This window comes from Stylophora pistillata, chromosome 5, assembly GCF_964205215.1.
Source record: "Stylophora pistillata chromosome 5, jaStyPist1.2, whole genome shotgun sequence".
Lineage (NCBI taxonomy): Eukaryota > Metazoa > Cnidaria > Anthozoa > Scleractinia > Pocilloporidae > Stylophora > Stylophora pistillata.
The window spans coordinates 22404490-22427723 of NC_142523.1; the positions used below are offsets into that span (position 1 = coordinate 22404490).

At 40.6% G+C, this 23234-nt stretch overlaps 1 long non-coding RNA gene and 2 pseudogenes across 2 annotated transcripts; 1 reads left to right on the forward strand and 2 right to left on the reverse strand.

The window, feature by feature from the left end:
• Nucleotides 1-3340: 3340 nt before the first annotated feature.
• On the forward strand, nucleotides 3341-17036 carry LOC148730815 (microfibril-associated glycoprotein 4-like; annotated as a pseudogene). The gene is made up of 5 exons (XR_016001120.1): nucleotides 3341-3645; nucleotides 9163-11857; nucleotides 12943-13080; nucleotides 13848-14260; nucleotides 14610-17036. The product of XR_016001120.1 is annotated as a microfibril-associated glycoprotein 4-like (transcript).
• LOC148730816 (G2/M phase-specific E3 ubiquitin-protein ligase-like) lies at nucleotides 10697-11415 on the reverse strand (annotated as a pseudogene).
• A 110-nt stretch (nucleotides 17037-17146) lies between the features above and the next one.
• Nucleotides 17147-23190, reverse strand: LOC111333808 (uncharacterized). Its single transcript, XR_016001121.1, has 3 exons — nucleotides 22857-23190; nucleotides 21455-22679; nucleotides 17147-20249 (listed from the first exon to the last, which is right to left on the reverse strand). It is a non-coding gene; the product is annotated as an uncharacterized LOC111333808 (long non-coding RNA).
• Nucleotides 23191-23234: the final 44 nt, after the last annotated feature.

Sequence of the window (23234 nt, forward strand, 5' to 3'; positions counted from 1 at the left end):
GTTTCGGGCGTTAGCCTTTTGTCGCAGCGAGTAGAGGAATTGTGGGTTGTGTGTGCTTTTAAAGGCATTTTCTAAATCCATTTTCTGCCTTTAAAAGCACACACAACCCACAATTCCTCTATTCGCTCTGACGATGGGCTAACGACGAAGGCATTTTTTAAATCCATTTTCTGCCTTTAAAAGCATGCACACACAACCCACAATTCCTCTATTCGCTCTGACGAAGGGCTAATGCTCGAAACATCAGCTTTTGTAATTGTTACGGTGGCCAATTTACCATTTCAACTTTGTTGATATATCCAAATTATTATATTAAATATTACATGTACTTACCCGAGTAAGACAGCGTAGCATTCTGCTCCTTAACCTTGCAACCTTCCCTTGACTTGCAATAATCTTTTGCATGCATGAGTCAATGCTTTTTCCATCCCTCTCACTTTAACAAAAACCACTTGTTAGACCCTTGACCTTAATAAAGAAAAGTAATAAACAGGGATCTCCAGAAGCCCCAGCGACCAGCGAAAATCGCCGACTAGTCATCTTGGGTGCACTGGCTACTCAGATCCAAAACAAAATACATAAATACTTTGTTTTGCATTCAATGGCAACTTTTCCATTTGTGACGCCTTCTTCCCCTTGGGTAAATATATTCCGCAGTAATTTAAAGTTTTCTTTAAAGAGCAAAGTGTCCGCAAATGTTGACTGAATAAACTTGAAAGTTTCCCCAAGAATTTCACCACACCATCGCTTTAATCTGGTTGCAGACAATGCATGAACGTTTAGCAAATGAAACAGATTCAGATTGCACAGATTTCTTAGTATAAAAATGCTCAGACATTGATAAACTTGTGCCGTAAGAGTGAACACTGGAAATTTTAGAAAACAAATTCGAAATATAATTACTTGGTGCAGACTGAAGTAGTATTGATGTCGTACATTAGATTAGCAATTTTTTTATAATATTGGAATTCTAGTGGAAGAAGTTTTGCTTTCAAAAAAAAAAAAAAGGGTATTGCATGCTCCCTTACTGGGGCAAAGTGGATACGATGGAGTACACGTTTTTGTAAGACAAGAATACTATTTAACAAGGTCTTAGAGGCAGTTCCCCAAGAAGTTAATCCTTACATTATAAAAGGTGCAATGAGGGATTTATAAATATCAAGAAGAGTTCGATTAGGAATTGCTAATGTCTTAGCTTCGCAATTAGACCAACATTCTTACTTAGTTTTGTTGCAAGGGTATAGATATGGTTTTCCCAACTTAGATTCTCATCAGTAACCCATGATATTTAATGCAATTCTTATGCCGAAAGAGTGACGTTATTATTTTCTTCATTGTCAAAAATATTAATTTTGTGGCAGGTAATTAAGTTGTTTTTGGTATGGTGACTCATGAATTTGACTCATGAATTTGAAAGCTAAGACTGGCACCTTGCTGGGGATCACCTCTCAGCACTGACATAAAGAAGTACTTTAATTACCATAGAACAGTTATTGACCTACACTATACTGCACTGCTAATAGGGCTCACTTAAATTCTGAGAATGCGGCAGATAAAACTGTAGCTATAATATTTAATAATATTTTGTAGTAACTTTCAAAATTCCCAAAAGCTTATCAACACTGGCACAGAGGGATCCAAATGTAAATCTTATGTGGACAGGGAACCTTTTAACCCAAACTCTCCTTTAAACCAGTTTAAGGAAGAAGAGAGAAGTTTCCTGCAGTGCAAATAACATACAGTGGAGGAAAAAAATATGCTTTAATACTTAATATATTCCAAACATAAATGTTATTTTGAATACCTTTATCTCTGGCATATCCATTATTGAAATGATGACTCCCAATTATTTCTAAAAGAAAAAAATTGGTGACCTTAGTGGTAATAGGGGAAAAATAATGGAAGAGAATTCTTGATTTCCCACACCATCTAATAGGTAAAAAGAATTAGAAGGAATCATTAATCAAAGATTCATAGTTCAGAATGGAATTTTGAGGAAATAGGAACCTTTATATCATCAAATTATCACAGAATGCAAATAAATAAAGGTAACTGAGCTAAGTGGAGAGCACTTTGGTCTGAAATCATATGTGTGATTCCAAATCAAAAAAGCTTAAGCGTGCAGCATGAGTTTGATTTCGAAACACAAGATAGTATGATTTCAGACCAAAATTGCATGGCATGAAGTTCAATTCCCTACACTTTATTACATCCATTTTGGAATCGCAGAATTCAGTTGTAGAATGTTTTTTTGGTGTTAAAATGTTATGTTGATCAAGTTGTGAGCTAATTTGTAGAAAATTGCAAAGGCTGTTTTTGATTTTCTTACAATTTGATTAGTTTCTCGACACCAGCAATTGGTTAATAAACCTTCTCTGTATACTGGGAACATTATATGTGATTTATTATTAAAGCCAACAGGGTGTGATTCATGAGTAATTTGCACCAATCATGAGAGCCAATCAAGTTACAAGGATCACCGGGGATTTAAAAATAGATGTGATAAAGAATAAAAATTCAAATTGATAGTTTAAGATCAACCATATTTCTACAAGACAATAATTTAAAAGATTGCAAAAGTTGTACAAGATTATAAGCAATCATTGCTTTGTGTTTATTCTACCAAGACACCAAACCTAATGCCTTGAGTGTCTTAATTACTAACTGACTAGCTAACTGTCTTGGTGAATACACTGAACAAATAAATAAACTGTGATGTACTTCACAACAACAAGTCAGTTAGGAGTCCAAACTACCTGTGGTTTAGTGCCGTTATAGAAATCCTCTGAAGAACCTTCTTAGAATTTTACACCCACTACGACTAAATTTTAAACAATTGGAAAAAATCAGGTTAAGTGAACAAGGCTTATTTAAGCTATAAATAAGTTTTCAAGTATTTAGGAATCCGAGTTTATTTCATAAAAATAGCAACCATCCGCAGGGTCCAAGAAATGATATCGGTTCGCATAACATACCTGTCAACTTTCTACTTAGTAAGCAAGATTTTCCTTTGTTGATGACCTCAAGTAAGCGAAAATTACGGTGGCCCATGTCTGCAAACACAACAAAAAGTTCTTGAAAAACAACAAACACTTTTCCAAACACAACATAGTATATTATCTGAACACAACAAACTGTTATCGAAACACAAGACAGTGTTATTGAAACACAACACACTATTATCGAAACAACACAAATATCATCGAAACACAACACAGTATTATCGAAACAACACAGTGTCATCGAAACACAATCCGGTATTTGCAAAACACAACACAATTTTACCAAAACACAACACGAATTAGAAAACACAACACAATATTTGCGAAACGTAACACAAAATTTTCCCGATTACAATACTGCAGGATTTGTCATAACCTGCGAACAGCACTGAGACACATTTTCGGTGTTGATTTGTTACTATACAAAGCGATACAAATGAAGCAGAAGGCTATCAGCCATCGTTACTCAGGCGCTGACATGTTATGCGCCAGAATCATTCCCCGCTATTTTATTTGTTATCTTCGCATGTGGTGATCTGTCGCGAGAATGGATGTGTTTTTTAAGTGCTTGAACTGCTCAGAAGAGCTCGAGGAAACTTACCAATTCTTGTCTACATGTGGAGCAGCCGTGGGCAAAGAGGAGGTTCTTATTCGTTATTATTTTCAGCGTGGGTGTCACGATTCTGTGAACTCAAAAGGGTTGTTTATTGTGCGAACTCGACTGCCGCCACGTGTGTTGTCGTTGTCTCTTAAGTGTTCTAAATATAAAGATGTTCATCGGCCCAGTGGCGTGACCGTGTAACGCAATATCACGACATCTTCCCCTTTTTACAAAGTTTACCTTCAAAAGTTAATTAATACTTAATGTTCGGTTTCGATCACTGTTCAAATCACATAAAATCGATAAAACATTGTTCTTCATTGAAATCATAAAAAGATAGAAACTGAACCCAACAACTATTTAGCGGCTCAATCATTCAATGTTCAGTTCATATGGTAATCCTGATGCCACAAAGGCGGTCGACGTCTGCGTTCTGATCGACGAGTTTCAATCCTTTGTGGCTCAAGCTCAGTTCCCATTTCATTTTCAAGTGGCATTCTCTCTGTTTTGGTCTCGCCATGGAACTCCGGTGGAGGAGGTCCTGGCTCTGTCAGATTTGGCGCCGGTTTGAGGGTAGACTCGGGCGGAGTTAGTTCTACCAGACTCATAGGTGGTGCTGTTTCCGGGATCAGGCGCAGTTGCCGACGGTTGCGTCGGTATCGCCTGCCGCAAACTTCAACTTCATAGGACCTGTTCTCCAAGGCTTTCATGCAGGTCCCCAGACTCCATTCCTCCCTTCCGGGAAGCCGCATCCTGATGGCCTGTCCACACTTTAGTGCCTCTAAAGGGCGAAACTTTTTGTTGTATTGTTGAGCTTGTCTTTTCTTGCGCACAGCTAATTTGGTGGCTGTTTCCTGGTGTGATGGCTGCCGCAGGAGCGTTTCATGGGTTGGTAAGAAAGTGCGTGTGCGGCGTCCCATCAGTCTCTGTACGGGTGATGTTCCTAGACCCTCTGTTGGGGTGTTGCGCCAATCAAGAAGGGCTAACAGCGGGTCTTGCCCATCCGCTTTCGCTTTCGTCATCAAGTTCTTGCAAGTCTTCACGGCATTCTCGGCGCGGCCATTTGACTGGGGGTAACGGGGGCTCGAAGTTCTATGTTCAAACTGCCATTCTCTCACGAATGCACTGAACACCGATGACGTAAACTGAGGTCCGTTGTCGGTAATAAGCACGTCTGGTATCCCATGGCGGGCGAATTGTACTTTACACGCAGCTATCACGCTAGCAGATGTGGCCACCTTAACCTCCTGGACTTCAAAGAACCCACTCCAGTAGTCGACTAGGACAAAGAAATGTTGTTGCCCAAGGTAAAAAAAATCGGCACCTAGCATCGACCAGGGACGCGACGGGATCGGATACGGTTGCAATTCCTCGCGGCACTGATCTGGCTGGTACGACTGGCAGATTGAGCATTTGGAAACAAAGTCCTTTACTTCCGAATTCATGAGGGGCCAATAGAGGACCTCCCTAGCGCGACGTAAACACCCTTCGATTCCAATATGTGATCGGTGAATTTGCTTTAACATTTCTTTTCTCAGGGAAGGGGGTACCAGCAATCGCTCCCCCAGGAATACTAGTCCCTTGTCTTCTATAAGCTCACTTCGTTTGTCATAGTAAGGCGTCAGCTCAGGGGTACAGAACTTCTTTGACACTGGCCATTCACCCTTGATTGCTCCGATTAGCTTTTGCATCACTGGGTCCCTGGCAATCTCGTTTCTGAATTCAGCGAGCCTGTATGGTGCAATCGAGAGGTTTTCTGAATGATCTATCTCGGCAAGTGTACAGATCAGACTTGTATCGTGCTTGGAGGCTTCGGTGGTGTTGCGGTATGCTCGACTCAGTGCATCTGATACCCACATAAGTTCCCCTTTTTTATACTGCACATCCAGGGAGTAATTCTGAAGGGCCATCAGCATTCTCTGGAGTCTCTTTGGTGAGTTGTGTATTGGCTTGGTAAAAACTGCCCTTAGTGGTTCGTGGTCAGACTCGATGTGTACAACTTCGCGTCCCAGTATGTATTGATTGAACTTGTCGGTTGACCACACTATGGCGAGGAGCTCTTTCTCGATTTGAGCGTAACGCGTTTCGGTGTCGGTCAGAGCTCGCGAGGCAAAGGCAACGGGCTGACCCTTTTGCATCAGTACTGCACCTAGACCCTTTATGCTGGCATCGCATTGGATTGTCACTTCTTCAGTAACATCATAGTATTTCAGTACCGGGGCCTTGGCCAAGTATTCTTTGGCCAAGTATGCTTTCTCATGCTGTGCAAGCCAACACCACTCGACGTCCTTGTCCTCAAGCCTTCGCAAAGGTTCTGTCATGTCGGACAGGAGTGGCAAGAATTTGGCCAGATAATTGACCATCCCCAAAAACCTCTTCAGGCCTTTCACATCAGTCGGCGGTGGCATATCCAAAATAGCTTCAACTTTGGCTGGGTCTGCCTTTAGACCATCAGGAGTCAAGAGGTGGCCCATGAAACGCACTTCGGTTTGAGATCTTTTCAGCTTGAGTTTGTTGAGCTTGAGGTTCCACTCCCGGCATTTCTTGAAGAACGCACGTTCGTTCTTTTCAAGGCTCGAGTTGACCTCTGCGTCAGTTTCGCCAAATCCAGCGATGAGGAAGTCGTCAGCGATAACTTCAACTCCTTCTAAATTTTCTACGAATTCATGCATGCGTCGCTGCCAAACTTCAGGCGCACTTGAGATACCAAAAGGCATGCGGGCCCATCTATAACGCCCAAAAGGCGTATTGAACGTTGTCAGGAAACTAGAAGCATCGTCTAAGAGGATTTGGTGGAAGCCATCCTTGGCGTCACAAAGAGTAAATATCTTGGCACCTGTTAAGCGGGAGGCCACTTCATCGATAGTCGGCAACTGGTAATGCTCTCGCCGAATGGCACGATTTAAATCTCTCGGGTCAATACAGATGCGTACTTTGTTTGGCTTCACTATGGCCACCATGCTGGATACCCACTGCGTCGGTTCTGTTACTGGAATAATAACTTTACGATCAACAAGTTCGTCCAGCTTGTTTTTGATGCGTGGACGCAAGGCTACTGGCACTCGCCTCGGTGCGTGGACAACTGGTTGCGCCTGTTCGTCTATGGCTATTTTGTATGCTCCCGGTAGGGCCCCTAATCCGTCGAATACGTCCTCATACTCTTCGAGCAAGGAGGCTTTGGGACACTTGACGTGTAATGCTAGGACGTCACAATTATGCAAACTCACAAAGCCAAGATTGAGGCTGGTGTTCAATGATAAAGTCGGTTGATAGTCTCCGTCTAAGATGTTAAACTCCATTGACCTCCGCTGTCCACGGGACCACACAGGCAGGGTAGCTTTACCAGCAATTTTGCGGCGATCCCCTGTGTACGAGACTATTTCCTTTTGGCATGGTTTGAGGCGATGAAGGAGGGTGTCCCCAGTGATTTGCTTGTATAATTGGGCCGGGAGAATGTCGCACTGCGACCCAGTATCTATTTGAAACTGGACTTCTGTCTTGGGATCTGGCCCATAAATGTGGAGTTTGACCACTGCCAATTTTTCCTGGCCTTTGCTCGTACTAGTAGTAGCACCAATGTAGTAGGGGTCGTTTCCCATGTCGACGGCTTCGTGGATCGCCGAAACTCTACTTTTCACTCCTCGGGGATTAGCGCGACATTTATTCGCAAAATGATTCATACTCCCACAGTTAAAACATGTTCTTCCATACGCGGGACAATGACGTCCATGCACCATTCCGCAATTTCCACATTCTTTAGACGGTCTTCTAAATGCTTGTGACTTAAGTTGTCGTTCTTCTTCAGGTTTTTCTGCCGATCCCGCCTTCCGTAACGCATGAACTGCAGTATCTCCTCCAGCCATTAGCTTTACTTGCTGTTGGGTCTGTTCTGACGACTTAATAATGTCAACTGCTTGTAGGAAAGATAAATCATTCAAACGGAGAAGTCTCTCGCGGACGCGATCATCCCGTATGCCTAGCACGAGGCGGTCACGCAAAATTTCATCTGGTGTGATTGTATCGTGTGCACAGTTTTTTGCGATCGTTCGAAGCTCCGTAAGATACGTCGAGATGTTTTCGCCTGGTTTCTGGTTTCGGTTGTTGAACCTATAGCGTTCATATATGACCTGTGTCCTAGGAATGCAGAAATCGTCGAACTTCTTCAGGACTTGTGAAATGTCGTCTGCGTTTTCGTCTTCGTTCCAAATAAAGGTATCGTGGGCTCTGACGCCATCCTCGCCTATAATGCTTAGTAATGTCGACACACGAACTATGCCCTCTTGTTTATATACACCAGTAGCGATTTCGTAGCGCTGCCACGCTGCTTTCCACGATTTCCATGCGGTGGCTAAATTGTCGTCAAAATTAAGCGCTTTCGGCGGGGGCAAATTTGACGGGGGAATAAAAACTTGAGTCGGCGCTGGTGGCACAACTATGGATGCTTCAGCTGCTTCTGTCATCTTTAGGGGTGAACAGATCCCACTTCTGACACCATGTCACGATTCTGTGAACTCAAAAGGGTTGTTTATTGTGCGAACTCGACTGCCGCCACGTGTGTTGTCGTTGTCTCTTAAGTGTTCTAAATATAAAGATGTTCATCGGCCCAGTGGCGTGACCGTGTAACGCAATATCACGACAGTGGGTTCGATTATTACTCGGTTTTATTATCCAACTACACCTAGACGAGTACAAATAACGCCATAGACGAGTACAAATATCACGCGGTATTTGTACTCTTCTATTGTAGTACCGATTAAACAGGTTTTCTCGCTTCGCGCAAGCGAAGAATCGGATTGTAGTTAGGAAAAAAAAAAGTGGCGGACAATTTGAATCATATTTCCGACGACGAAGAGTCAGAATGGCTGGCAAATATAGGTCCAAGTTCATTAGATGAATCGAACGAAGAAGAACAGCTTGACGACCAGAAAATTTCTTCGATTAATGAAGAAAATGGAAACAGCGACACAACAACGCGTCAATTCCGTTCCGCTTCGCATACTTCTGTCACGCACTCCCCGTAAATAAATATCCGCGAAATTCGCCCGCACTGAAATAACAGTTTGGCGTGTTGGATAATAAATAACATATAAGACGTTTTAATGTGTAGTATCGCTGAGTATTTTTACTCGTTATTTGTATTTCGACTCGCCCTGCGGGCTCGTCAAAAAAAGTGGCGGACAATTTCAATCATATTCCCGAGGACGAAGAGTCAGAATGGCTGGCAAATATAGATCCAAGTTCATTTGATGAATCGAACGGAGAAAAAAAGCTTGACGACCAGAAAATTTCTTCATTTAATGAAGAAAATAGAAACAGCAACACAGCAACACAGCAACGCGCCAATTCCGTTCCGCTTCGCATACTTCTGTCACGCACTCCCGTAAATAAATATCCGCGAAATTCACCCGCAGAAACAACAGTTTGGCGTGTTGGATAATAAATAACTTATTAGACGTTTTGTTGTGTAGTATCGCTGAGTATTTTTACTCGTTAAATACTCAGCGATACTAGACAACAAAACGTCTAATAAGATATATATATATATATATATATATATAGAAAAGCACAATGCAACAGAAATGTCTATGCGTACGTTAATTTGCACAATAGACCTCGCGAGTGCGAATTAAGAAGAAGGAATAGAAACAGTGACGATGCCAAAATTTATCAGGCCATTCAACAAGAGTTGGACGGGCCAGGCTGCAGGAGGGGTTATCGAGATTGTGGCACACCCTTCGTTTGTATTATGGAATACAAGCACCAAGAAGAAAGGTGGAAGGGATTTTACAACAAGTTGACCCTAAAGGAACAGCCTTGGGGAGGGTTCATACACTAAGAAGGTCATACACTAACCCAGGCCCGAATTTTGCTTGGCACGTTGACGGCTACGATTATTTAAAGCCATATGGCTTTCCTATTCATGGTGCAGAGGACAGTTTCAGTCGTCGAGTCATGTGGTTGAAAATTTGCCCCTCGAATAATGACCCATGCCACGTACCTTCATTGTTTTACGATTGTGTTTAATCAAACAGAGGTTGCCCAAGAGTTCTTCGAACAGACTGTGGGGCTGAAAATGTGACCATGGCGGCCATGCAGTGTTATTTTCGGGGAAATGCTAACGACGGCCAAGCTGGATTAAATGCGCATAGGTACGGATCGTCCCCAGCAAACCAGCGCATTGAAGGATGGTGGTCATTTTAACGGCATGACAGATCAACGTGGTGGATTAATTTTCTTAAAGACTTAGTTGAAACAAACATTGTTGATAATGCAAGGGAATTAAGTATGTTCTGTTTGTGGTTCTGTTTTAGAGATATCTTGCAGGCGGACCTAGATCATGTAAGGGATCACTGGAACACCCATTACATTCGAAAATCACGTCACAATACAGTCCCTGGTAGGCCTGATGAGCTTTTGTACATTCCAGAGAACAGTGGGTTTGAAGATTTCAGATGTCCCATTACAAAACAACAACTGGACGATATGGCTGTGTGCTGCACAACAGACGAAGAAGAAAACATTTTTCTGGAGTATTCTAATTATGGGCTGGAGAGTTTAAATTTGCACCGTCCGACAAACTGGAGGGAGTTATTAACACTTTTCCAACGTTTAATGCAAGTATTACAATAGGTCAGTCTGGGACATTTTAGTACAGTCCAATGGTACTACGGTAAAGCAGCAGATTGAAATGACTTCCCAATTTTTCAGATGATATATAATACATCCTATTAGTTACTTTAAGTGCAAACAAGATTGGAAAATTGGTTGTACACAAAAGTACAACTTGTGATTACTTTGATGGGGCATTTGTATTTCTCAACAGATGCTCTACTCTTTTACAGATGCAATATGGTAAAGTGAAACTTTATTCACATCCAATTACTTCACTTAAACATGAACAAGAACGATATCGCAACCTTAGTTTTCAAAAGACTGAGCTGTTTTAAAACATCATTAATTATCTCCTAGTACGTAAAAAATAATGCAAAGGTGACATTCTTATTAGTTTGCATTTACCCTTTCAATTAAACATGAACAAGAACAGTATTAGGACCTCGGTTAATTTCAAAGACTGGGGAAGAGTTTCAAAACATTAGGCATATCCATATCCCTTGGCATTTGTAAATGCAAACGTGACATCTTTTTTAAAGTCATCATATGTGTTATGCACCACTGGTAATAGCAACTGGCAGGAACATGCATTTGCTTAATTGGGAACTTGGATTTTTCACCACATTGCTCAGGTGCATAAAGGAAGCCAATGTGCAGCTCTATACCACCTGGGGGAACTTCCCTGACTCCACTGACAAAAAAAGGAATATCTCTAAAAGTCAATTCTACTGTTTTTTTCTTCAACATCTTGTAAAAAATCATTCCACTGTGACAACACTAGCCCTTCAAGTTAGCAATTATTTGAATCAGTTTCACTTCAATGCCGGACAGAAAAAAGACAGTCAAATAATTCTGCAGTTAGTGTTAATTCAGAATAACAGAAAACCTCTTTAAATTTCTCTTACTTTTCTGTCATAGCTCAATTAAGGACACCTAGCTGGGTAGCCCTCCTTTAAATTGCTCAAATGCTGCACTGCCCTCTGAATTACAAACCAATGAGCAGTCTTGTCAACAAGATTTAAAATGTCTCCCTGTTTTCTTAATAGGGAACTTTAGCATCACGTTTACGGCAAACGACAAACCTGAACATCAGATGCTGCAGGGTATGTTTGTGTTTTTGGAAATATACTCCAAAAATTTTTAAAATGTTGAAAAGACTGCCAACAGTTATTATTTACACTTAACTGACGATCGACACATATCGTATTTCGTACTCTGTTTTTATTCTGGCAATTTCATTACTCCTGCTTGCCTAGTTAGACAATAAAAGGAAACAAATATTTATTTTTCTTCATTTTATACTCAGACTATGAAGACTAAAGATGCATCTTTGTATGATATTTATACTCTGTGCTGTTGTGTACAGCATTAGCCGTAATTCTGGGCCAGAATTGAAAGCTGTTAACTTTGCCGACAAGATAGCAGGACAGAAGCTGAACGGAGGCCTGATAAGAGAAATAGAAGTGGATTCGGAAACTTCTTGTCATTTTGAGTGTGTGGCTGAAGAACGATGTCAGTCTTAAACTTTAGAACCATAAAGGGCGACTCAAAGCACTTCAAGTTCCAACTAAGTGACTCTGGTCGATTTATTGGATTTGCTAATTTTACTGAGGATAAAGATTTCATTTGCAGGGGAATGATGGTAAGATAAGTCTGTTAATAATTTGTCACCTGGTACTGTGAGAGACACGATAAACAAACAGCCAAATTTTAGGGACAAATTTTCCGACAACCGTTGAGGCTAGGAGGTCGCTTTTGCGTTAAAAATTTGCTAATGGGCCATTAAAGAGAGTGCAATTCAGCCTTATATTTAACAATTGGTTCATGCTTTAGCGTGCACTATCGAGTTATGGAGCACGCGGGAAGTTTGGAGAGCACGAAAGAAGCGTAAGAGTTGCCCGAGGCAATAGCCGAGGGAAACTCTAGCTTCTTGAGTGCTCTCCAAACTTCCCACGTGCTCCATAACTCGATAGTGCACAGCTGAAAGCATGAACCAATTGTTTTAGAACATAGCCGGTGGAATTGTGCATCAAATCCGACGCGAAAAACGGACAACAATATCAGTTGAAGCGAATCGTGACGGCGTTGATGCCGAGTGTCCTTTTCCTTTGTTTTTCTCTTTTTCTGCCTCATTTAGGAACTCTAACCCAAGGGAAAAGGTCGAAACATTGTCTTCGTTTTCGGACTAGTAGGCCGAGTTTCTGTTTGTATCCATTATTGTGGCGAAATATATTATTTTTCCCCGCGCTAACAATGGCCGCTCGCGCGAAAAGAACAATTTCTGGAGAAGTCGGATTTGCTGACGCTATCAGCGTGCACTATCGGGATTTTGAGCACTTTCACGTATAATGAATTTGATTGCGCGACTCTGCTAGCTATGTTCTAATATGCGTTAAATATCGAATTTTTGTTTTTTTTTGGACATGGGTATTGCTCCTGAACTTTCTCGACTTACCCGATCCAAAAATGCTACATGTCCTGTCGCACCTTGATAAAAATATCTAGCATGTAGAAGACTAGATGTTGGAAACCCTAAATACTTACTTTAACATGATAAAAATATCGCACCTCTTGAGTACATCCACATCTATGTAGTCAAGAGCAGTTTTTAACTGATCTTTTTCTAGAGGAGCCTCTAAAAAACCATGAATCCCCAGAAAACCCTTTATTCGAAAGGTCATGATAAACTTCGAAAGGAAAGGTTGTTAAGGAGATATGTTTTCGCAGAGTTCTTGCGAGAAGGACAGGTTTCAAAGTGGCAAAAAGGGAATCTGCATTCCCAATTATGAAGACGGAAGCACACGATGCAAATGTGACGATGGCTATACTGGAAAACATTGCAATAAGTTAACGATTTAGATCAGGGCGGAGAGTAGTTCTCAACCTTTCTTCGTCCTTATTTGGACATGAAATCATAGGCGTAGGAGAAATTTTTGGGAGTGGGGGGCTGTGAACCACTTTCCCAAAACATTCTTGCAAGTTTCCCACATTTTTAAGAAACAAACAAAAAGAATCGAGGGTTATACAATACACTAACATGGGCGAAGTACATATGAATTGAAAATATTCTTATCAATGAATCTATCACATGCACGAGCTCATAAAACACGTTCTGCCATTTCGACGGCCGAAGATATCAATTGTACGATCCTTGTCATTGTTGACTACAAAATCAGACTATGCCCTGTGGTTCTGCGGGGGTAGTTTTCAATCTGCGCAGCTCACTGAATAATCGTGCTGCAGAACACGATGTAGTAGGTATCACTGCAAGGATATGTACCACTTTAGAAAACTCTAGATAAATATATATCAAATAGATCATTCTCGTGTATTGCCTCCCGCATATCTGAAACAGTTGTCTAGCCTATTCCGAACTCACAACGAAAACTAGCGTACATTTTCAGCTCGGCTCTAAAATCTCGCCGTCGATGTTGTGAAATTTTATCCACTGGCTATGCCAAAATTTCTCTTGTTGCCCAAATAACCTGAGTTTCCCATAAATTTTTTTTGCAGGGGGGGGGACTACAACCCCTAAGCCCCCCCTGGTTCGTACATCTATGCAGTACAGAGTTTGACATCAGTCAAAGTTCAAGAAAAACTAGACTAAACCACTCTTTTTATTCGCAACAGAGGGGAAGAGCTGCTCTCAGTTGTTTCAAGATGGTTTTAGTATCAGTGACTTATACGCCATTAATCCGGATGGCGATAAACCGATACAAGTGTTATGTGATAGGGCCATGGAAGGAGGAGGTTGGACCGTTTTTCAGAGACGTTGGGACGGCTCTGTTGACTTCTATCTTGGATGGGAATCTCACAAAAACGGGTTTGGAAATCTGAACGGTGAGTTCTGGCTTGGAAACGACAATCTTCGCCGCTTGTCAGCCGCTGTTGACGTTATGCTGAGAGTTCACTTAGAAGACTTTGATGGCAACATCACCTACGCCGAGTACACCACTTTTAAGGTGGCAGGCGAAGCTGATAAGTACCGGCTTATAATTGATGGATACATTGGCACGGCTGGTGACTCCATGACACAACGACACAAGTAAGGAAAAGTGTCTATTCTATTCTATCCCATCCTCTCTCCTGCCCTATCCTGTTGTATTTTTCTCTATTTTAATTCATTCAGTTCTATTTCATTCTATTCCGATCGACTATCTTTTTGTCCCTCTGTTCGTATAGTGTCTTTAAGATCTGTCTATCAAGAAATTATATTCCATTTTATTCCGACCATCTTCTCGTCCCTCTGTTCGTATGGTGTCTCTAAGTACTGTCTATCAAGAAATCCTTCTAGACGTTGATTGGTTTTTGTCACTTTTAACGGGGGCAATTTTCAACAATGGTCGAACATAAATGAAGCAAGGCAATTTATGAGTCTTTTAATCTTATTCCAGCAATATGCAGTTTTCTACGAAAGATCAAGACAATGACATACATAGTTTTAACTGTGCCCAAGAGGACAAGGGGGCCTGGTGGTACGACAAATGCTATACTTCTAATTTAAACGGTCTATCTAAATGGCCGACAAACATCTTATGCAAATGGCGTCAACTGGTATGCATTCAGGAGCAATTACTACTCTCTAAGACACACCGAGATGAAAATAAAAACCAAGGAATAGGACTGTTTCCATCACATGGTAACAAATTGACATAATATTAATCATGACGATACCAAAGCCCTGCCGCTCTTCATATATATATACTAAATGAAATGAAAAACGAAGGTCCTCTTTTTCTTTCTTTGCTTTTGTGCTACGCCTTTCACCGCTGTTGCGGCTTTTCAGGCATAGCAAATTGTGTTTATTGACTTATTACATCACAGATCTAATTGTAATTACAATGTTATTGTAATTCGAAGCACGCGCGAGCAATAAGCGTGATTTCAAATCATTAAGAACGGGTTTATATTTAGAAATAGTAAATATTTCTTTGTTCTTTCTCATGACCTCAGAAGTGCCGAGAATCTTGTAAAACGGAAAGATAGTGAACTGAGGGGTCAATCCCGCAGCACATTCATCATTATGTTTGCTGACTCCCAGCTGACTCCAGTCAAAAATATAAAAATTTTTAATAAAACGTTTCGGTCCGAGACCTTCTTCAGTTATTCACAACTTTTGAAATAAAAAAAAGAGAGCATTAAATAAGATCGAAGTGCTAATGATTACGTAATTACAGATAACGACTAATGAACTGGTGCTAATAAAAAGATCACAAAGAACCTAATTACAAAGAAAGCAATGGACAAAACACAAGAAACAAACTCTAAAAACTAAGAGATAAGAATTCTAAATATATTAAAATTAGTGGCGTAACCAATTGCATAGAAGCAATGCGGCAAGCAAAAAAGGGGAGGCCCACTTTTAACTGCAACTGTAAACCGTAACAAAATCTCAAAACAAGGCCTTTGGAGCCCGAAAGGGTAAATTAGCAACAAAATTAAATGGTACTAATCATAATAAGATCCCTTGGTAGGGCCTCTGAGCCCAATCCACACCTAAAGGGTCGGCAAAATCCAAGATAAGGGCCTTTGAACGATCAATTAGTAGCGCCTAACATAAGATGGAAAATTAATGACGGCAAATTCTATTTTTCCAATGAAATTCCTTTCTATTATTCAAACCATGGGGTGCCAAAGAGAACAACTGAGCACTTCAATAAGCCTCTTTTGTGATTAAAAGCCTATCGAACTCTTCAGAGCCACTAGGGGCCTGTACCTGAGCAATGCATTGGAACGAAAAATCGTCCAGGGTGTGTGGGGTTTTGTTAAATTGTATCGCTACTTCACAAGTTGTTTTGTTTGTGAGCATAGCATTTATGATTTCGAAATCTTTAAAGTCGGTAGCAGCAGATCCCACGTATTGCAGGCGACATTTCTTGCAAGAAGCCAAGTAAATCACATTTTTAGAATCACCGAGAAGTCTAGAGTGAATGGTGTAATTTTTGCCCGTCTGAAAGCTGAGAAATGATTTAGATTCAACAAAGAAATTCTGACCCCTGTCAGAGGCCCTGCCAAGGGATCTTATTATGATTAGTATCATTTAAGGGCCCCTCCAGGGATTTTGTTGCTAACTTGCCCTTTCCAACTCCAAAAGCCTTGTTTTGGGATTTTGTTACGGTTTACAGTTGTAGTTAAAAGTGGGCCTCCCCTTTTTTTGCTTACCGCATTGCTTCTTTGCAATTGGTTACGCCACTCATTTTAACATATTTAGTATTCTTATCTCTTAGTTATTAGGGTTTGTTTCTTGTATTTTGTCCATTGCTTTCTTTGTAATTAGGTTGTTTGGTATCTTTTTATCAGCACCAGTTCATTAGTCGTTATCTGTAATTACGTAATCATTAGCACTTCGATCTTATTTAATGCTTTCTTTTTTTTATATTTCAAAAGTTGTGAATAACTGAAGAAGGTCTCGGACCGAAACGTTTTATTAAAATTTTTTATATTTTTTACGTCAGAAGTTGTCCATCCTCGCAATTTTAAAACTTCCTATATATATATTTAACAATTATTCGCCGAAGGCGAGGTGAATATTGTCGAATAATCCCCTCGACTTCGTCTCGGGGATTATTCGGCAATATTCACCGAGCCTGAGGTGAATGATTGTTTTAATATAATTTCAGAGCTGAGCAACAGAGAAATTTCTAAAATCGTAATATTTTAGTAACATTGACATTTTATTTTAGCATTTTATATAAACCACGTGGAGCGGTTTATACAACGTCATATAAGGAACCGCTCGACCAATCAGATTGCTGGAAACTCTTTACTCAGCTCTGAAATTATACTAAATTTATATAGTGTGTGGTAGGCAGAAAAAAAACAACTACATATATATCCCTACAGACCTGTTTCGTGGTTGCCCACTCATCAGGGGATTTTAATGGCAGAATTATCCTTTCAAGACAAGCTAGTATCGATGGGTTCCAAATGAATGAGGCCAAGTGCAAAGAACTACGAATTGGATTCTCTAACAGCAACCACGATTTTGAACCCCTAGTCATAAATGGCAAACCCCTTGAACTAGTCACCAGTGCCAAATTGCTAGGCGTGACCATTAGCCACGATTTAAAGTGGAACATGCACACCTCTGAACTAAGTAGAAAATGTTCCTCTCGTCTCTACTTTTTGAGACAACTCAAGAGATCTGGAGTTGCACCAAGCGAACTTGTGCAATTCTATGTGACATGTATTAGGCCCGTCTTGGAATACGCAAGTCCTGTATTCCACCGTTCTCTACCAAACTACATCAGTGAAGATTTGGAACGGATCCAAAGAAGGGCACTCAGAATCATCTATCCTAACCTGTCATATTGTGTAGCACTAGAAACGGCTGGCCTACCAAAACTTCACGAGAGGAGGGAAAAAAATCTCAACCAACCTGTTTGACGAGATAGTCCGTAACCCCACCCATAGACTCCACAGCCTCCTCCCCCAGAGGAAGAGTTGTAGATACGCACTGAGGCGCAAAAGTGATTTCACTCTCCCCATATGCAAAACCGAGCGCTCGAAGAATAGTTTTATTTTTAGCCATATTTATAAGATGTAGATAATTTTCCTTCTTTCTTAACGAAAAAGTTGTAATATTTTACACGTCCTTTTTATCATCTGTACTTGTAAATATTCCGTAATTCAGCCCATGGCTGCAAGGTGTTTATAATAAAGTATCTATCTATCTATGCAATACCATCGCTTATATATTATGCTAATTGCTAATTAACATGATTTATACAGTGTGAATAGGGTAAGCTGGAAAATGGGGAGTCCGGAATTCCGCCGGAATATTTCAACGTCTGTTTTCTCATTCAAAACGACTCCGATGATTTTAATAAACAGAAAATCACTCGTCAAATTATAGGTTAACATGGTCAGCGTGCCTTTAATCGAGATCTCGATTATTCATTTAAAGGGTACAAGGAAAATATCGCAATGCCTTAGTAAGTCTGGCATTCATTCAACTTCAATTCCGATAAAGCACTACTTAACAAAAACGAGAAGATAGGATGCACCAAGTGATTGATTAATCGATGCTGTTGTCTTTAAGTGTCCAGATGTGTTTGCTGAGTTCGGTGGAGTTGCGGCGTTTTGCGTTTCGGAATGATGAGGTGTGGTTGTTGTGGCGCGACTTAAAGTCATTTGCAGTGAGTCCGATGTATGTGTCTGTCGTGCTTTTGTATTTACGCGTAATAGTAGCTTGGTATATAACAAATTGTTGGGCAGTTGCATTTCTCATGGTTGTTTGCGGTAGCGGCGTCGGTTGTGGCGGTGGCGTTAGACTTTACGTGTGAGGTCAGGATTCTTTTGTTGTGGTTGTCGATGATTTGTTTTGTATTGTCCATGCAGCTGTAACTAATCTTGATTGTGTTTCTGTTGAAGATTCTACGGAGCTTATGGTCTTTGGGGAAGTGTTTGTCAATCAATGCGAGGAATTTATGTCCGATGTAATGCTGGTGTTCTTGGTGAAAGGTGGGTTGTACCAGACGATGTTGTTGCGTTTTCAGTTCTTGCGTCTTTGTGTGTGCGTTGGTTGCTTGGTCGAGGGAGGTTTTGTCGGATGAGAGGGATTGATAAGCGTCTGTTGATGCCAGCGGGAAGGATTTTTTTTAGAAACCTTAAAGAAGTGTTGGCGCCATCCCGCTACGACCCTAACATCGAGTACGAAGGGGCTGCTGAGGTTAAGGGATGTTTTAAATGTAACAGAACAAGATGCGATTTTTGTCGCAACTTCTTGGCTGAATCTAATTCCTTTTTAAGTTTTCAAACAGGCAACAGTTACAAGATACGATCGAAACTTTCCTGTGATTCTAAGAAAATCGTTTTTGTCGGTTCGTGCAAGAAATGTCGCCTACAATACGTTAGTTCCACAACAAATGACTTTAGTGTTAGATTTCGCAACCATAAGCCTGCTATGGTCACTAAGAAAAACACCTGTAACGTATAAATCAAGTTTCATCATCTGAGGTAGGCTTAAGACAGAATACAAGATTCCTTAGAAATAACCCACCCATCCCACCCCAGGGGAGGACATCCATCACACAGTAATCTCGTGCGTGGGAAATTAACGTTCCCTACCCTTAACCCTGCAGGAGACTGGACCACCATTTATTCGTCTCTATTTGAGAAGACTAGAATATCTAACCGTTTCTTGATGTCATAGAAAGGTAGCATTTCTTCTTAATTATTTTAAGACCTTGAGTGTTGGTCCGGCCGGAGCTCGAACCCTTGACCTCCCGCAGAACAGTCCAGTGCTCTATCCATTTAGCGGAGGCGGTTGAGTAGCAGTAGTGGTACATATTTAGTAGGTAAGTAGCGGTACATTTTAACAAAACACCACATCATTAAAGCGATTTCTCGTTCCAATGCATCGATCAAGTGCAGGCAACCGTAAACAATTTAGGTAACATCGAGAAACTTTTAATTACCAAAGAAGCACATTGGAGCGCACAGTTGTTCTCTCTGGCACCCTTCGGTATGAATAAGCGCCAGGCATTTCACTCCAAAAAAAAGAATAAACTATGATTAATGCGGTGAATTTTTTCAAATTGGGCGGGCATCAAAGGTCCCGGTCTCAGCTTTGATTGGGAATTTTGGTACAATTCTCACCTTTATTCAAAGCTGGTTCCTTAACACTTTCAGTGGATTCGACAATTTTTAAATTTTATGTTTGTTTTTCCCCATAGATTGTGATAATTTTTCGCGTAGTAATTACTGTTTTTGTTAATATGTGTCATCACGCCCTCTTTGTAAATCTATTTAAGAAGTTTGTAAGTTATTGTATTACAACCGATGAAGGTCTCGGACCGAAACGTTTTTCATTAAACGTTTTAGATTTTTTATTGAGTATATGTCTTCCTTTGCTCGAAGTTGTCCGTCCTCGTGTGCCACAGTACTTCATCTATTATTTATCGAGGTTTGGACTGCGAATCCTTTTGGATCCTTATGGCGCGGCGTCTCTGTTGGCTCGAATCCTGTCAACTTGTCAGATGTCTATATTATATTATTTAGACTTGCTTGGCGTTTCTCTTTTTAAAAGCACTCTTAAAGAAAAAGAAACAAAATTCTGGGTATAATTTGGAAATAAATCGGGCAATGCAAGTACCATGATATGCTACTTTTATTAGCACAATCTATAGGTGGTTTGTAACCAATCTCCAGAGACACAGGTAACAATAGTGAAAGGAACAAATGCTGGTGGAAGAACAAAAGGAGCTAGTGAGATATCTATTGTTTACATCCACTAACATGGCGGCAATGACGTCACGTGCAAATCACCCATAAGGCCTACCTCAGTGTATGAGGATGACAACAATGGTGCATTAAATTTTCGCGACTAGGAAACATTGGTCGACATTAAAGAGAAGTCATACTGAACGATATTTTCATTAAAGTTTTGTCTGTTATCTAAAATCTCCAAAGCATTCAAAATAGAACAAACAAATTGGACGCTTTGAACGTGTAGTTAAGATCTATTTCGGGATTTTTATTTTATTTTTTGTCGTGTTCACCAAGGACTGCGAAGTATTTTGCCAAAGCATCTCTCAAAATTAGTAATCACATTGTGGCGTGCCAGCGTTATAATAAAACTTAGAGAAAACTTGAGCGATTTCCCTCGGGGAGTATTTTGATCCATCCTCCTTTCTTGGCACATGCGCAAGACTGACGAATCATGTAGCTCTCCCTCGCGAATAAACCTGTTGTGTCAATTCTCCTTAGTTTCTCAACGCACTTTTAAGCGGAAAAGTGATGAGAATTTCAAAAATGATCACATGGATTTCCAATACTAATAGATTGGTAATAAAGCGACTCGAAGTATCGCTAGGGATAAGCGACTTCTCAAGTAGTTTAAAGGAGCACTCTGATGAAACCGCCCTATAATTTGAAAACCCGAAAAATTTGATTATTTTATTATAATATAAATTGTTAGTCAATAATAAAGCCTTTTCAATAATTATTCATTCCGCCATCGGTTGTTTTACGACCATGATGCAACGCAATCAGAGTGCCTGTATATGACATCTTACACTGAGTCGCAGAACAATATTGTTATTCAAAAAAGCTGAACAGGTAAACTGTAAACAGTCCATACCCGTCAAAGCTGAGGAAACTGAAGCCCAAAAGGTAGCACTCCTATCGTTTCAGACGCGAGTTAAGGAATTTAGGGAATTTAGTGATCATCACTTGCCTAAGTTGAGAGTTCTGCGGTGTTTAAGGAACAAATAAAGGATAGAATTCATAATTTTACCTGTTGACGAAGCTTTGGTTTTCCTTCCTTGGCCAACAACGATCTCTCTTGAGGTCTTTGAATAGTAACTACTATATATAGATAACAACCCTTACTGTCATCGCATCTGTTCACCAGAGAATTGACTCCAATATTAATGACATTTATCGCGCAAAAAAGAAATACATCAAACATTTAGCCGCAAATCAATATTGACATCCAAAAAGGCGGAACAACTAAACGGGAAGCAGTAGCCCATAGCCGTCAAAGCTGAAGAACATAAGCCAGTAATGATAACACCTCTCATTTCGCACACGTGAATTTGCTGAGCATGACTGATCCAGGTTACTTGTTAACAGAAGTATTTATTATTAACGCAACCAGTCACCTTGGACCCATAACAACGCAATCGTCTCACAAATTTGAGTAAGTAGTTAAACAAAGGCAAGAATCAACAACCCGAGCGCTTTGACATTTGTCACAAATGTCAAATTTGATCTTACTCGGCCGACTGCGTTACGTTTTCATAAACGGATACAAGCTAACTACAAGTGAAGTATCTCCAAACACAATGTGGTTTAAAATTTGTGATCATAAGCTGTTGGTGCATTTCCGGCTAAAGAAGAGGAAACGTTGGAATTTTGTGTATGAGGGGTTGTCTCGCCTACATCTTAGGCACAAAAGAATTCAGCGACTTTACGTTCAGCCTTGCACGGAAATTAAGTTAAAACAAAATGCAAATTTGAATGCTGTACGCTGACTTCCGGCTCCAGCCTCTGGTTTTGCAAGTAACTTACTCTGCGGTTTGTTTCTTGGTAAGAACAAACACGAATGAAAAAACTGGACAATGCTGCTTCCTGCAAAGTCAATTAAAATATTATAAGGGAGCGCTGAATTAGATGTTTTTCATCTCTTTGAGTGCGTTTGTCGCGCCAAAGACAGATATGAATGACAAAAGAGACAGATATGAATACGGTATATTAGTCTTCTGACAAGGTCAGCAGGCCAGAGGGGATCATTTTTCGTAATTTGCCCCCCGCTTGTTTGTGTTGTGTTGTGCCGCTAAAGCATGTCGTGGCAGACAGTCAATGTTACTCGCTTGGTTTGTCTTTCGTTGCAGTCTTCTTATCTTCTTAGCTTCTTAGCTCAAGCTCTCATACTGAACTGAAATCATGGTAACTTTTCAGAGAGCGAAACCAAATAGGAAAACTCGTGTGTGTGTGTGTGTGCCCCAAAGACAGATATCCTGGAATGACAAAAGAGACAGATATGAATACGGTATATCACAGGCGGCCCAAGCTCTCTTTGAGAACCATACAAGGAACACAATTTGCATATCGATTTACAAGGATTTGTATGGGATTTTCTACAAGATATCCATAGAGATAGTTAAAAGTGAAAATATTAAATAAAAATAGCTTACCTTATTCGATACGTGTGTTGCTTGCTCCTGGTTTCACTTGATTTAAGCGGTCTTTTTTTAATCCTGGTTTTCTCTTATTAAAGAGAAGACTAGGTCGAACACTTCTGTCCAGACAGCCTCCCGAACGAAGTAAAAAATCCCGAGCTAAAATGTACCCACGGCCACAAATCCACCGCAGATTTCAAGTGCAAAGGTTAACCTTTCATTTCGATTGTCTAGCCACAAAATCTCAGCCCTGCGATCGACGACAGGCGGCTCTTCTTGTCCTTAGTGAAACGTTAAAACGTTTGTAGACATCCGAGTCCTTTTTGAACACGACACAACGACTATTGAAATTGGCTTGGTAACCTCGTCATGTAGAGAAACCAAGACTCGCGG